At 37.5% G+C, this 14,559-nt stretch overlaps 1 pseudogene; it reads left to right on the forward strand.

Annotated features, from left to right (window-relative positions):
• Window positions 1–15: 15 nt before the first annotated feature.
• LOC131041465 (photosystem I P700 chlorophyll a apoprotein A2-like) overlaps window positions 16–14,559 on the forward strand; it is a 35,434-nt pseudogene continuing 20,890 nt past the window's right edge.

Genomic DNA, 14,559 nt, shown 5'->3' on the forward strand with positions numbered 1-14,559 from the left:
AATTTGAAAAGCATTATGGCATCAAGATTTCCAAAGTTTAGCCAAGGCTTGGCCCAAGACCCAACTACTCGTCATATTTGGTTTGGTATTGCTACTGCACATGACTTTGAGAGTCATAATGATATTACCGAAGAGCGTCTTTATAAAAAGATTTATAATATTTCTCTGGACCTCTGGTAATTTGTTCCACGTAGCTTGGCAAGGCAATTTCGAAGCATGGGTCCATGACCCCTTACATGTAAGACCTATTGCTCATGCAATTTGGGATCGTCATTTTGGTCAATTGACCGTAGAAGCCTTTACCCGAGGAGGTGCCCCCAGTCTGGTCAATATTGCTTATTCTAGTGTTTATTAGTGGTGGTATACAATTGGATTACACACTAATGAATATCTTTATACTAGAGCTCTTTTCTTGCTATTTCTTTCTACTCTATTTTTAACAACGGGTTGGTTGCATCTACAACCTCAATGGAAACCAAGTGTTTCATGGTTTAAAAATGCCGAATCTTGTCTAAATCATCATTTGTCAGGGCTTTTCAGAGTTAGTTTTTTGGCTTGGATGGGCATTTAGTTCATATATCTATTCTTGAATCAAGAGGAGAACACATAAGATAGGATAACTTTTTAGATGTATTACCGCATCTCGAAGGGTTGGAACTATGTGTGTGAAAAAGTGAAATAAGGTCTGATAGTTGCAGGCACAACACTTCAATTAAGCCATTACATGTATGGTTAGTATATCAATAATCAATAAATAATAAACCATAACAAAGCAACTAATTGCCTTCTAAACGATGCGAGTATAAGATTGCTCTCAGATTTTTATAAGCAATACCAGTGACTAGACTACACCAAGATGAAAGATTTAATCTATTTGGCATGATATTTAAGCTATATGGATGCAAGATGGATGAATAATTAAAGCAATGGTGATTCAAGCAATATGGATTCAAGCAATAATGAAATAAACTAAATATGAAAAAAGCTAAACTAAGATGCAAATAATCTCAAAAAAGCAAGCACAATATCTTCAATGACTCCAGAGAAAAATCAGCATAATAATAATCTCCAAGGTGTTTCTCAAATATCTCTGGGGTGATTTGAATGAGAGCTGAAGGCTGAATTTATAGAAATTCACAAGAGAAATCAAGAAAAAGCACAATTTAGAATTAATTGAAATAAATGAGAAATCAGGTTTAGTTAACTTTGAGATAGACTCCAATTATAGTTTAATTGAAATGCATTCAAATAAGAAGTTCAAGTTGCATTAGAAATAAGATTTAATTAATTCAATGCATTTGTGATAAAAATAGATTATTCTTTAATTTATTCAAGAAAATAGTCTTTTCAATGCAACTGAACTTATTTTTCTCAAAAGCTTGGAGTTCTAATTTTAGAGAACGATTAATAATTCAATTAATTGTTTTTTTGATTTCAAGTTCTCAATTTAGAAGAAAGAAATATTATCTCAAGTTTGATTTCTCTCTCAATTTAATTATTTTATTTTATTTTTAATTTAACTATTGCTTTGTGATTAATTCCTCTTTTGTAATAAATTAATTCCTTTTTTGCATGATTAAATGGCAAATTTATTAATTAATTAAATATGCTAGGATATTTAATAAATTAATCAAGATAATTGATCAAAATGATATTCTTGGAATGATTTAATTAATTAAATAAATATTTCATTAATATTGAGTAATTCACTTGCCATGTAATATTTGATGATTAAAGAATTAAATAATGTGCTCAAGATTGATTTAATTGCCTTTGGTTAGGACCTTGGTGATGTTGTCAAGATTAGGGGCCCATGGTTTAGATGACCATTTTTAGGGTATTACATTTGCCCCTCTTTGAATTAATGTGCAAGTAGCACGTTGGTTCAAAGGATAGTTGATGTCTAGGAGATGCCAATTCTGAACTTCATTGATCATGAACCAGATGAAGAGCAAGATATTTAGCTTGATTTGAAGCAATGAAGCTGAACAAAGTTGATTAAAGTGATACTAATCCCAAACTTGATTGAAATAGGAATGATAGAGAGCAAAAATACCAAACTTGAACTTGATTGATCAAGAAGCAGATCTTACTAATCTAGAACTTGATTGATCTAGACACAGCGAGCGAAGATAAAATTGATCTTGAACTTGATGGATCAAGATATGATGAGCAAAGATAAACTGTTCAACTTGATTTGATGCGATGAAACTGAACACTTGCTTAGATTGAGTGTGTGATCGAAGATACTCTTTAAACCCTTGATTGATTTTAAATGAATAATCATCTTGATAAATACCAATGAAATTGATTAATGTCAAGAGACCGATTCAGATGAAGACAATATCAGCTTGATTTGATGCGATGAAACTGATATGCCCCTAGCGATTGATTCGATTCAGATGATCGAGAGATCTCAACTTGATGTGAAGCGATGAAGCTGAGATGCCCCTTAGCAATAAGAATTTGATTTTCTTTAGTTGAAAAAGATTTTTTTTGCTTGACTTTGATGAAGATTTGAAAACTTTCTCGACTTTAAAGATATGAGGTCATGAGGTCATGAGTATGCTCCCTTGAGAGCGAAATCGAAGGGTACATGATGATTAGGAATTTATCGATGATAATTATTTGTTCACAAATTGATTTAGAGGAAGTTTTGTAGATTTAGTGTTGATTGATGAGAAATTGAGTGCAAAGCTGATATGTAGAATTGAATTGAGATTCAATGTTGATTTTTGAGTGCAAATTGAAGCGAGAATGAGCATCTTATGAAAAAGAGCTTAGTGGTCCAAATTGTGAAATTGACTAGGAAAATGATCTCGTATTTTGATTTCGATCTTGAAAATGGAATCAAAATGGGCAAATTAACCAAGGGTACAATTTTCATGTCCATCAGAGCAAGTTGAAAAATTAGGGTTTTGGCTATATATGGGGTAAAAGTGTCATTTTCAAATCATTTTAACCCTCCAAGTTTGAAAATTCAAAAAGCCTTATGTGAAGAAAAATGGTGGTTCCCACTCATATGCATCGATTCGAGCACCAAAGATGACATAATCAATCTTGGGACTACGAGCCAACGGTAAGTGATCTATCTTAAGCCTGTTAATCATTTCAATTTTGAATTTTTTTGTTGAATTTTTTAATTTTTGGCACGTTGAAGTCGGGCTTTCTTGTTTTGTCATGCGAGACAGGATCCTGTCTCGTACGACAAACTGATTATGTTTTATCATTTAAGTCCACTATTTTTGTCGTACTAAAAGTACCCTTGTGTCATACGATAACATTCAAAATAGCCCATTTTGTCATCCTAGAGCTAGTCTTGGGTCGTATGAGAGTGTTTTGTCATACTAGGCCTATTCCTAACACGTACGAGTTGCTGCCTCTACTGTGTTATGTCATTTAAAAAATAGTGATCATTGTTGAAGGTGAAAACTTGAAATTTTGATTTTGTAGTTGATGTAGTTGGATTTGCGTGATATTTTGCTTTTCTTATAGGCTAATTTTAAATGTTTCCTGATGGTTTGTTGTTTGATTTTTGCAGGTTTGATTTCTCCATGTATTATTTCGATGTGTATATCCACTGACCATGACATTAGTTCATGAGTTATCTAGTATTGACCAGGCACATATTCATTTGTGCAGATTGACTCACCTTTTACAGTTGCCTGATATCCGTGTGAATCACGGTATGCTAACCACATTAGTTGAGAGGTTTCATTCAGAGCATAACACATTCCATTTGCTAGTTGGGGAGATGACCATCACTCCTAAGGATGTGTACAGTATTCTCCGTGTCTCTTTTACTGGAGGGAAGGTTGATTATGATGCAGTGCAGCTTCCTGGGTTACTAGCTGTTAGACAGGTTTTCAAGGATCTAGATATTCTGACACATTCTATCAGTTGGGACGTGATGATGACTAGGTACAATGAGGACTTTTCAATGGCTTGCATCTTGGTAGGTTTTATCGATTATTTTCCTGATGCCAGATAGGGGATAACAGGGATTTTTGTGTGGATGGGGTAGGGTGTTAGAGAGGCTTATTGAGACCCATCAGAGATTAGGCTGGGGTTCTTGTATATTAGCACACATGTATCATGAGATGCATGAGATTGTATATAGGGAGGGGAAGAGTATGGCTGCAGGAGTTTTGATTTTACAGGTATGGGCCTGGGAGCACCTCCTATTTTGCAGGCCGATCATGGATGACGACAGGGATCCTGGTCAGCCTATTGTATATAGATATTTAGGATATGTTACTCAACCCCATCTGGGAAAGACAAATTTTTAGAGACGGTAGTTGGATGACTTGATAGCTATGATATGGAGATCGTACAGGGGTCTAGAGCCATGGGACAATTTGAGGATTGTTCATAGGGATTTGTTCGTGACTCAACCACTCATCGGTAGATCATAGATAGTAGTTGAGCGATTCGTTGTTTCCCAAGTGATGAGGTAGTATGGTAGACCTCAGGGGATCTCGTAGGAGTTCACTGCATATGCATGTTATGCAGATGAGGAGAGGTGGGGATGAACACTGAGATTATCTTATGCCTTGATCATGGAGGAGCCGACTGGGTTACAATGTCTCAGATGGGACTATATGGATGATGTTGCAGATGCGGGGGTCTTGCCCTAGTATAGGGATCGGTTCCAACAACATCCATTCTTGAGATTTATGGATCTGCCTGAGTAGGCACCTTGCATAGAGGAGGTAGAGGATGATACCCCCACTCAGGGACAGGGATATGAATAGAGGTAGGGATAGAGAGTTGAGGCTCCAAGGCAGGTAGATGGTAATCCTGGTGCTAGCAGCAATAGGGTACCAGTTGGTGGTAGGAAGCAGAGAGGAGAGGGCAGATCCCTAGGGACAATTGGAGTGAGACTTGGTAGAGTGAGAGTGTCAAAGGGTGGAGGAGAGGAGGAGAGAGTAGCGCTGAGACATGTTAGGTAGAGGAGAGAGGAGTAGGGGGAGTCAGAGGCGGAGAGCCTGTGAGGGATATGGGGCTGACATAGCATGGTCGATGAGAGTACGCCTAGTGGGTTTGCAGTTACAGCTAATAGTGGCATAGACTCAGCTGGTGGAGTGAGACCGATAGCTAGTGGATCTTAGAGTAGAGAGAGATCATTAGCTACCTAAGCTCAGAGCAGAGCATGATCATCAGGTTGTAGTAATGAGGGTAGAGCGAGACACTCTTCAGTAGAAGGTTCTCCATCAGATGAGTCAGGCAGCCTATTATGTTGTGGTTTATAGCATAGCAGTTCCAGTAGCACAATAGGTTGTACTGTGTTCGCAGTATATGGCTCGATCAGAGGGAGCTTGGGCACCTCATTAGGATCTGGGTCAGGAGGCTCCACCTCCTCTACAAGGCGATGAGGGAGAGGCCAAGAGCTAGATATTCTTTTTGTATCTCTGAGATATTTTATAGACACACCTATTTTTTTGTAGCCCTTACGATTCTTGCTCCAATGGGAGTTGGTACATGTCAGTTGGCATTATTTGTACCCCAATACATTGATGATTATATATATACAAGATCTGATTGGACTTCATAGTACTTGTGTCGATCTATTATGAGATGTCTTCTATATGCTTTATTCTATATGTATGCATATTATTTTTTAGTATGGATGTATGTAAATGCAAATGAATATGAATGTTTGTTTTTGTTTCTTTTCATATGCAAATAAATGATGAAAATGAGTAATGAGTAATGCAAATTTTTAAATTTTCTTTTTCCTATGCAATACGATGAATGCGAATGAGTGATAATGAAACGTATGAATCTATATAAGATGCTTATGTATGCAACTAACATCTCGATACACAAGTACTCAATTGGAGAAATGATGAATAAGAAACCGCTTAGCTAAGAAATGACGATTCATCCAACTCTCATTCAGAAGATAAAGAGATTATTACCATTGTAGACACCTAAAAATGGTCAATGCTTGCGGAGTCATACTTTAACATTTGCGCATTGCCTCATCTTAGGTTTTTTGCGTTGCATTAACATTTCTCCTATGTCACGCACTTGGTTTTTATCATTTGCGAGCATCGAGTCATTCTTCTACATTCTTCAATCGTCTCGCTCTCGAATTTGGTCTTGTCGACAATTCTATCCAGTCATGATTTTAATCGATTTTATCCTATCACATCAATGTGCGTACTCATTTGTCATTATTTTGGACATTGTCAATCCTAATTAGGGTTTTGTCCTTTGATCAATCTTATCATCTGGCAATCGATTTGTCATCGGTCATTGTCATGTTCGATCTTGTCATTTTGCGATCGATTTGTCATCGATCGTGGTCATTTTCAATCCTGTCATCTTGCAATCTATTTTGTCATCGATCCTTGTCCTCTTGTCAATTTTGTCATTTTGCGATCATTTCGCTATCGATCATTCTCTGTCACAATTATGTCAATTTGGATCAATTTGTCATTGTTCCTCGTCAATTGGCGCATTTATCAATCAAATCATTTATCACATTGGTCCTTTGTTAAATCAAAATCATGATCGACATTAATTATCTTCAATCAAGACCTAATTGTCATCCTCGCATTGCTAATTCACCTTCTAGGGTTTTGTGATTTAGTCATTTAACCTTGCTTATCATTTTCTTCCTTTAGGATTAATAAATTACTTATTTATCCTAAGTCTTCTCATTACAATTAAATCTTCATTTAATTGGCTAATTATTCCTCTTTGTGAATTAATTAATAAATGAAAGATTATTAATTAATTTACCTAATTTCAAATTCCTAATTTCCATCAATTTTCTAATTTCTTAATTTTCTAATTTCCTAATTTCAATTTCCTCCTATTTCTCTCCTAAATTCATGGAAATGACATAGAAATTTGTCATAATTTGTCATAATTGACAATCAATCAATTCTTGACATAGAAATTTGTCATAAATTGTCATAAATTCTTGACATGGAATTTGTCATAAATTGTCATAAACCCTTGCATAGCAATTTGTCATAGACATGTCATAATTTTGCTATTCTTGATTTGAATTTCCATTCGAATCACTATCATGCTAATTTGTTCATCTCTCCAATTCTTCTATAAATTGGATGATCTTTATCAATCAAGGCTAATTTGGTAATTGGTAATTGATAATCAGGCTATTGAATCTAAGCTTCTAGTACTCTTGATCAAGAATCCCGTCTACTTGCTTTCAATTGTGTGTGCACTTGTAGGTGAGATCCACAACTATTTGGAGAGGAAAGAAGAACAATGAGCCGCATGGAAGGAGCATTCAAATCATCATCTAGTTTGCACAATCATTAGTTTTGTCTGCTCTATTTTCATGTCTCTATTGAATGTGTCTTAGGATAGATTCATTGCAATGAATTCTTTTGTGATTGAGTTATTACGTATATCTTGTCTTGTGATGATTTCCTATTTCCTAATGTACATTAATTGGTGAAGAGGATAGAGGGAGAACCTAGTGACAAAGGCACGTGCTCCTTATGACAGACAGTGGATATTATGTAGTTTGACATTTTGTAGTCAGCCTGTGGGCCATACTTAGGACAGACAGTCCGATTTTGTACTTCGATATTATGATGATATATGATATGCATCGATATGATGAAATGCAATATGTTATGACTGATGTTATTTTCCATGTATGGATGACTTATGTATTGTTTATGAACATGTATGGATGTATTTTTATGTATTTTTGATGTATTTATGAAATGAAGTGGATAAAATGCTTGATATGATGCTTAATGTAATGCAAATGTACTAACCAAATGGATGCAGGATGCAACATATGTTTGGGGAAATCAGAGCACTAGACCGAACTAACTATCCGAATTGATGGAAGAAATGTTAGTAAGAAGAAAATGAGACAGAAGACAGTTAAAGATGAAGAAAACTTACTTTCAGTAATGCACTGTGTAGGTGAGAACCTTTATTTTTATGTAGCAAAATGGATGCGTAGCATCATGGCATTGAAGGCCAGAGCTGAAATGCAACCCTTTTTGTGAAAGATAGACACATCATAGACAAGCAACAAAGAAAAGGATCATGAACCATCCCGGTCACTCTAAATCACTCAGTGACATCATCGAGCAACATAGGAACATGATCGAAGCCAAAGATAAATCAATAAAAAGATAAGATGCACAAATTCCAACAAATCAAACAAACACCTTGATCTTCGTTGTCAAAAGTTGAAAGTGCTGATAAGATGATCATGCTGTCTGGTTTTAGGACATGTGGTATCCTATCTAAGATAGGACACAGTCTGGTTTCAAGTATACCACACCCTGTATAAGACCCATGATAGTGTGCCAAGGATGAATAAATTTGCGGTTGATTGATATGACAAGTGCGATCAGTTTGAATGTTTGGTTTGAGTAACAAGTTCATCTGTTGATGCGTGATTTCATTAAAGCACAATGTTCGATTGATTGCGAGGTATTGGATGGATGTTCAGTGATTTGTCTATGCACCAAGGGATCCTTTATTGCAAAATGCTTGTTTTTTGGATTTTAATGTTTTTGAAATGTTTTTGTTCATTTTTTCAGGACTTTTTATGATTTTTAGGGATTTTCATTTTTTTCAGTTTTTAGATGCTTTTTTCAGGACTTTATTCGATTTTTTTGCTTGAAGATTTTTTCAAGACTTTTTTTTATTTTTTTGCTTGAAGATTTTTTCAGGACTTTTTTCAATTTTTTTGATATTTTCTCAGGACATTTTACAATTTTTATGAGATTTTTTCAGGACATTTTTCAATTTAAAAGTTCCAGTGATTGATCATGACAAGGGGAAGGCACCCAATGTGCAGCTGAAAGACACATAGACCTGGGACCAAAACATATGGACAAGAAATTGGAGTAGGCAAGACAATGATGTTGACCAATAACAGGCCTAGAACTGAACATTGGGTCAAGACAAAGATAGGCATGATAAACCGGCCGAGAGAAAGTAGAGCTAAAAGTCATGATAGATGGCAGAGCAATGATCTCATTACTCATGGCGCCTGATTGCCAGGTTTTCACCATGGTACTTGCCCAAAGCGCCTGTTTGCCAGGTTTTCACTAGAGGGCAAATCATTTTTTTCTCTTTACTTTTTTTGCTCTTGTTTCTTTTTTCTCTTTTTTCATTTTTTTGTATTTTTCATTTTTTCATTTTTTTTTGTATTTTTTCAGGATCATATTTGAATAAGTACTGATAGAGAATTATGCCCAGTACTTGCGAAGATGCATGCTATTGATAGGATCGGACAGAGGTTCACCTTTTGGAGTGGCAAGCTGATATGCCCCCGAGCCATAGGCTGCAGTTACTATGAAAGGCCCAACCCAATTAGGTTCAAATTTACCTTTGATGATGTCAGTAGACTGTGCATTCTTAGGGTTTGCCTTTAAAACCAGGTCTCCCACTTCAAAGTGTCGCCCTTTGACTCTCTTATTATAAGAGCGATGGAGACGGTTTTGATATGCTTGCAAATGTGTCAGAGCTGTCTGATGCTTTTCATCTAACATCTCAAGCTGATGCAGCCAAGAGACTCTATGTGTCTCATCATCAATCAGGTGTTGCAAGGAAACCCACAAGGAAGGAATCTTGACTTCCAAAGGTAAAATGGCTTCCGCACCATACAACAAGGAATAAGGTGTTGCGCCAGTAGGTGTGCGGATAGAAGTGCGATAGGCCCATAGTGCTGGATTTAACTGTACGTGCCAATCTCGACCAGCATCATTGACAACTTTCTTCAGGATCTTGATAATGGTTTTATTTGATGCTTCAGCTTGCCCATTACCTCATGGATAATACGGACTGGAAAAACGATGTTGAATGTGAAACTTGTCACAGAGTTCTTTGACATCTTTATTCTTAAAAGGTCGATCATTATCTGTGACTATGGCAAGGGGTACCCCATATCTGCATATGATATAGTTCAGCAAGAATTTTGAAATTTGGACACCAGTGATATAAGTCATGGGGATAGCCTCGATCCATTTGGTAAAATATTCTATAGCTGTAATAATGAACTTATGTCCATTTGCAGATGTTGGGTGAATCTTGCCAATAAGATCCAATCCCCACTGAGAAAAGGGCCATGGAGATATGACAGAATGAAGCTCTTGGGCTGGTGCATGAATATAATTTCCATGGATTTGGCACTTGTAGCACTTTTTAACAAAATCATGAACATCTTTTTCTAAAGTGGGCCAATAATACCCAACACGAATCAACTTTTTGGCTAAGCTAAGACCATTGAAATGGCCCCCACATATACCATCATGAACCTCGTGTAAAGCCATTTGTGCTTTGTCAGAATCCAAACACCTGAGGAGGGTATGGTCAAAGGAATAGCGGTAAAGGGTGTCGGCAATGATGACATACTTGGTTGTCTATCGGATAAAGGCTCGGCGTTGGTTCACGGAAAGGTTAGGTGGTAAGGTCTGGGATTTCAAATATTGATATACGTCATTGTACCATGGGGAGTTGGGACCAACAAGAATGCACATCACATCAGCTGTCGAAATGTCAAAAGAGGGGACCAGCAATTGTTTGACCAAGAATTCACACTTGTCCATATTATGAGGCATATTCAACATGGAAGCGATTGTAGCCATTGCATCTGCCGACTTGTTTTGCATTCTTGGCACTTGACTGAAATGGATAATTGTGAATTTTGTCTTGAAGAAATCTACCATGTGCTTATAAGGAATAAGCTTTTCATCTTTTGTTTCATAGTCATCATTCACTTGTCGGATGACTAATTGAGAATCTCCATAGACTTGCAAATGCTTGACATTCCAGTGGACAGCTACTCGGAGTCCTATAACCAGTGCTTATACTCTGCAATGTTATTGGTGCAAGGGAAAGTTATTCTGTAAGACTTTGGAATAGCATCACCTTGAGGGGTGACAAACAAGATGCCTGCTCCGGACCCGAACTTGGTATGGGACCCATCAAAGTATAACTTCCATTCATTAGATGATGTGAAAACAAAGTTTGATTCATCTAGAAAATCGGTCAACATGGGATGATCATCAGAAATAGGAGCCTCTACAAGTTGATCTGCTATGACTTGTCCTTTTATGGCCTTTCGCTCCATATACTCAATGTCAAATTCACTGAGAATCATGACCCATTTTGCTAGGTGACCCGTCAAAGTTGCTCGGCTAAGCAAATATTTTAAGGGATCAATTTTTGCAACCAACAATGTTTGGTGGCTTAGCATATAATGCCGGAGCTTTTGTGTTGCAAATACCACTGCTAAGCATGCCCTCTCAATAGTTGAATAATTTAATTCATAACCAACCAGTGTCCGACTGATATAGTAAATAGCTCTTTCTTTTCCATTCTCATCTTGTTGAGCCAAGAGAACTCCTAATGCTGTTTCAGTTGCAAAGATATACAATAAAAAGGGCTTTCCTTCTATAGGAGGCATTAGAATAGGCGGTGCTAGCAAATAGTCTTTGAGAGCTTGAAAAGCTGATTGACATTGCTCAGTCCATTTAAAAGCAACACCTTTGTGCAGTAGATGTTGGAATGGATGACATTTGTCGGCCAACTGAGCTATGAAGTGACGAATTGACTGGAGCTTTCCTTGAAAACTTCTTAATTGCCAGAGATTTGAAGGTGGAGGCATATCCATTATTGCCTTGACCTTGGCGGGGTCCACCTCAATGCCTCGGGGAGAAAGAATGTATCCGAGTAATTTGCCAGCTGTAACACCAAAGACACACTTTTTTGGATTGAGCCTGAGTTTGTAGGTCTCCATTCTGTCAAAGATTGGGCCCAAGATGGCTAGATGACTATCTCTGGTAACAGATTTACATAACAAGTCATCAACATAATCCTCCATCAAAGTATGCATGAAATCATGAAAAGTTGTCGTCATTGCTCTTTGATATGTTGCACCTGCATTTTTGAGACTGAAGGGCATCACATTCCAGCAATAGGTGCCCCAAGCACAAGTGAATGCGGTCTTATGTTGATCTTTAGGAGCAATGCGAATTTGGTTATAGCCAGAGAAACCATCCATTAATGAAAGCATCTCATATCCAGCCGTCATGTCCACTATGATGTCTATGTTTGGCAATGGAAAATCATCTTTAGGGCATGCTTTATTGAGATCCCTAAAATCTATGCAGATTCTGATGCCCCCAGTTACTTTGCTAACTGGCACTAAATTTGAAATCCAGTCTGCATAATCAATGGGTCTGATGAAACCCACATCTAGCAATTTTTTTAATTCCACTTTGACCAGAAGAGCCACCTGAGGATGCATCTTTCTAAGTTTCTGTTTGATAGGCTTGGCATCCGCTTTTAATGGCAAATGATGAAGAACCAATTCTGGATCAAGGCCAGGCATATCTGCATAGGACCATGCAAAGCTGATCTTCTTCTCTAGAAAGAAATTGACAAAATCTATCTTTTCTTGTTTTGATAGAGAAACAACAAAATGAATGACCTTAGGGTTGTCAGGTGTACCCAAATTGATTTCCTCAGTCATCTCCACAAGCAATGTTGATTTATCCTGAATTGATAGGGGTACGTCCACTCTTCCACCTTTGGGTGCCTCAGAAAGGTTTTCACCTGCAAGTACGTCTTTTATTTTTACTTTTGTATGATCAGAGAGTGCCTTATGGTTTTCACTCAAAGATCTATTCTTTTGATTTTTTCTTTTTCTTTTTCTTTTTTATGACTAGAAGAGGGAGTTGACTCCCCAAAATATGCTGTGGAATCTAGGTCGATAGCAAAGCCTGCCTTATGATCACCTTGTGGTATGCCTTCCCATAGTCCCAGGAATTCTGCAATTGCTTCATCATTTTGAAAACAGTCCAATGTGAGCGGTTCTTGTTGGTCATGTTGGATAAGCTGGGGATAAATGAGGGGCATGTCATCATCAATTGTAAGGATAGAGAGGGCTGATATGGTAAAAATGTGAACATCCGTGGTGTCACTATCCGAACTACTTGTATCGGATTCGGAGCTTGGATCCCAAAATGACTCTATCCAAGCATGAGGACATGTTTTAGGAAGAGGGGTTATTTCATGTTTGTCATCCATAGGCAAATTATCAGGGTCAATGAAGATATTGTCAAGGGCATAGGAGCTAGAAGAAAAAGAACTCCACTCCCATTCATTAGAATCAGTCTCAGGTCGGGTATCCTCAGGTGTTATTTCATCATCAGAATCACGCCCTTTTCGACACGTGGACATTTTGGTAGATGTGGATCCAATTCGTAATGGTACAAAACCTAACCCTAAAGTTGGGGGTCATCTCTTGGGTATGATAGGTTCTAGCCTTCCATTGTTGTTCAGGCCTAAGCCACTGCAACCATCATATCCTTTCTTTTGCAGCATGGTAAATCCTTTGCCATATCATTCCACTGGCAATCTGACAGGGGGGGTCTCAATTGGATCTTTATAAATCCAATCTATGACATTGTCATCTACAGTTTCCTTGTCAAGTTCTCCCCATTTGGTAAATGTAGTAGGAGGCTGATATTGAATAATGACCTTAGGTTCTTTTTGCAATAAATGCGGTTTGCCATATTATTTTGGAGATATTGGCAAATTCCCAATGAGGAATGTCTGATCCATTGAATATTATTTACACCCTTGGTCTTGTATCTTCAATTTACCTTTGACAGCCTCTAACAATTGATTGGGATCCACATAGCTATGTGATTTGGCCTCTCTCTTGACTGGGACCTGTCACTGAGGGGTGTCCTTTAGAGTAGCAAAAAATTGAAATGGATTAGGATCTCCAGGAATTGTTATCTCAGTTCCATTGTAAGGATATTTTAAACATTGATGATAGGTGGATGGAACTGCCTTCATTGCATGGATCCATGGACGGCCAAGAATCATATTATAAGGGAGATCAAGGTCTAGGACTTGTAGGAAAGTGTTTTCTGTCACTGGACCAACTCTGATAGGTAATGTAATTATCCCTTTGGATGGGCGCTCAGCATCATCATATGCTTTGATTGTTATTCTTTTAGAAGCATCAATGTCATTTTCTATATACCCAAGGCCAATAACCACTCTCAAAGTACAAATATTAAGACCTGCTCCACCATCTACCAAGACTCGTCGGATTTTGCAGTTATGAACAAAGACTTCAAGGTGTAAAGGATCATTGTGAGGGAGGTTGTTGGGTGAGATATCATTGTCAGAAAATGCGACATTTTGGGAAATGGCTAAATGTCCAATCCAGGCTTGAAACTGGTCAACATCAATATCTATTGGAACAGTGGACTCAACTAAGGCTTTATCCAGGACTGCACGATGCATGGGAGACATTTTCAACAACTCTAGAATGGATATTTGTGCAGGTGTTTTTCCTAGATGATCCAAAAGATTATACTGACTTGCAGGAGTTGGTTTGGGAGCTGCAGGAGCTCCTTTCAAGACTATTTTGGATCGACGAGTGGTGACCGCACAAGAAGGATCTTGTCCTTTTATTCTCAAGGTGGATACATACTCATTTGATGCATGAAAATAATTAATAACATTGTGATAACCGGTATTTGCATAATTGGCCGTTTGAGCAGAGGTGGAAGAAGACGCTTT

Source organism: Cryptomeria japonica, chromosome 11 (assembly GCF_030272615.1).
Source record: "Cryptomeria japonica chromosome 11, Sugi_1.0, whole genome shotgun sequence".
Lineage (NCBI taxonomy): Eukaryota > Viridiplantae > Streptophyta > Pinopsida > Cupressales > Cupressaceae > Cryptomeria > Cryptomeria japonica.